Below are 3012 nucleotides of genomic sequence, written 5' to 3'. Positions count from 1 at the left end.
GCCAAAGCGAGAGCCGGCCGCGTCTGAGCCAATCAGGAGCGACTTCCTGCTTGGGCTCAGACAGCGCTGGAAAAGAGGAACAAACTATTTACAGCGTTACAAGGTAGCCATTCCAGGATACAACACCCCTCCCCTCATAGTTGGACTCATCCATCAAGAAAGCCACGTGACGAAGTCGTCCAATCGGTGAGGCCTTCGAGGCTCTCGCGCTGACCTGCGCAGTCCAATTTCTCCTTCGCCACTGACTGTGGAGGATGGCTCGCCGCTGCTCTCCCGGTGCGGCGGACTTGGCCTGGCGGGCCCAACGAAGGCCTCGGAGGACGAGGATGGCTCGGCGTCGCTGGATGGTTCCCCCTGGCCCGATAAGTCTCTTTGCGTGTTTCTTAGTTCGGGCAATGTACTAAAGTCTGTTGAAGGGGGAGAGTCCAAGTCAGCGGGTTGTTGCAATTGGGTTTCAGTTCGTTTCCGAATGTGGTCTATGTGTCGTTTCCACAAACGACCATCCTCCAGTTTAACAATATAAGTCTTGGGTGCGTTTTGCTTAACAATAATTCCCTTCATCCAGTTTACATTTCCATCAAAACATTTTACATATACATTTTGACCCAAATACATTTCTCTTTCTGGTTTCATGCACATTTGGTTATTATTCACACAGAACCTTGGATTTAACCTGTCTAATGGTGACCTCAACTTTCTCCCCATCAATAACTCTGCAGGGCTTACATGTGTGTGCGAGTTAGGGGTAATGTGCTGGGTTAATAAGAATTGGTCCAAGTTCTGTTGCACATCTCCAGGGCCTGACCTGTGCAATGCCTCCTTTGCCACCCTTACGTAACGTTCTGCCAACCCGTTAGCCCAGGGCGAGTAAGGCGAGATGAGGGCATGCCTGACCCCTAGGCCATCTAGGAATAATTCGAATTGCCTGGCTGTTAGTTGTGGTCCATTGTCAGACACTAATAGATCAGGGCAACCATGGGATGCAAACAGTCTGCTCAATACCTTGATAGTGGCACTTGTGGTTATGTTGTTCATTGCTATTATTTCCAACCATTTGGAGAAAGCATCAACCACTATTAGGAAGTACTGAGACCCCACTGGGCCAGCAAAATCAATGTGGATCCTAGACCAAGGGCCAGCAGGCTGTTCCCACTCAGCCGGAGTTGTTTTGGGGGGACTGGGCCTTGACTCTTGGCACGGGTCACACTTTGAAACCCAACTTTCAATATCAGCATCTAGCCCTGGCCACCATAAATGCCCCCTTGCTAGGCTCTTCATCCTGACAATCCCAGGATGGCCCACGTGTAACATTCTGAGTACCTTTTCCCTTAGGCGTTTGGGGATGATCACTCTATCCCCCCACAGCAAACAACCTTTTACATATGATAATTCAAGCCTTTTGTTCTTAAAATCACACAATTCAGGTTTAACAATATCACTTTGCCATCCCTTTAGAACACAGTTCACCACTTGTTTAAGGATTTGGTCTTGCTGCGTGTGTGCAGCTACCTCTTTTGCTGTGGTTAGTGGGTTTTCCTCGAGTTCTATCATTAGCACATCTGTGGCAGGAACAGGGTCTTCTACCAAGTCTGCTATGGGGCATCTGCTGAGGCCGTCTGCATGATTGATTTCCTTCCCCCCCTTGTGGGTGAGCTCATACTGATACCCAGAGAGGAAAAGGGCCCATCTGATTAGTCTTGGAGACATAAAAGGTGGAGTGGGCTTGTTGGGGGCTAGCAGGCCTAGTAGGGGTTTGTGGTCAGTGACTAGCTCAAAATTTCTTCCAAAAATGTAATTGTGAAACTTCTTTACCCCTGCCACTAATGCCAGAGCCTCCTTGTCTAACTGGCTATAATTTCTCTCCGTGCTGGTCATGGTTCTTGAAAAAAATGCTATTGGGGCCTCTGTCTGATTAGGTAGAACGTGAGCTAGGACTCCTCCTATGCCGTACGGCGAAGCGTCGCACGTGAGCCTAATGGGTAGTGAGGCACTATATTGGACTACTACACTTTTAGAAGTTAGTAAATTTTTTATTTGAGCAAAGGCTTCACGTTCAATTTTCCCCCATGTCCAGCGGGCTTCCTTCTGGAGTAAACGATGGAGAGGCTCTGCTACTGTTGCCTTCTGCTTTAAAAAAACGGAATAAAAATTAAGGAGGCCCAAAAATGCTTGCAACTCACTCTTATCTCGTGGCTCTGGGGCTTCTCTAATTGCTCTCAGCTTCTCAGTTGTGGGGTGGATACCTTCCTTATCTATTTTATATCCTAGGAATTCAATACTGTTAGTTCCCCAGACACATTTATCAGGCTTGATTCGTAACCCTTTGTCCTGTAGCCTCTTAAGTACTTCCCTTATTCTTTTGTTCACTTGTTCCTGGTTTTCCCCTGCAATTAAGATGTCATCAAAATATGGGATGGCCCCATTTACCCCTGACAATAGGCGTTCCATGATGCTCTGGAATATCCCTGGGGCTATGCTCACCCCAAACTGTAACCTCGTGCATTTGAAAGCCCCCCTGTGCGTTACAATTGTTTGAGCGTTTGCTGTTTGTTCATCGACCGGAAGTTGCTGGTAAGCCTGCGCCAGGTCGATCTTTGCGAACCTTTTCCCCTCCCCCAGGGAGTGTAAGAGTTGTTGCACAACCGGAATGGGGTAGGGGTGGTGTTGGAGTGCCTTATTCAGGGTTGATTTGTAATCAGCGCAAACTCTTAAGGAGCCATCTGGCTTCAGGGGTGTCACTATGGGAGTTTCCCATGGCCCCTGTTCCACAGGGACCAAGATACCTTGACTAATGAGTTTGTCCAGCTGTAAGTCTAGCTTGGGGAGAAGCGGGAGGGGAACCCTGCGAGGTTTCAGTCTAACTGGTGGGACCTTGGGGTCAATAGAGAAAGATATGGGGGTTCCCTTATACAATCCTAAGGTGGGGCTGAACACTTCAGGGAACTCTTTCACAAAGTTAGGCATAATATCACAGTTTACATTACCACACCCGAAATTTCAATCCCCAACGGT

This window comes from Erythrolamprus reginae, chromosome 1 (assembly GCF_031021105.1).
Source record: "Erythrolamprus reginae isolate rEryReg1 chromosome 1, rEryReg1.hap1, whole genome shotgun sequence".
In the NCBI taxonomy this organism is placed as follows: domain Eukaryota; kingdom Metazoa; phylum Chordata; class Lepidosauria; order Squamata; family Dipsadidae; genus Erythrolamprus; species Erythrolamprus reginae.
The sequence above is the reverse complement of the archived record's forward strand: the minus strand, read 5'-3'. Positions refer to the sequence as shown.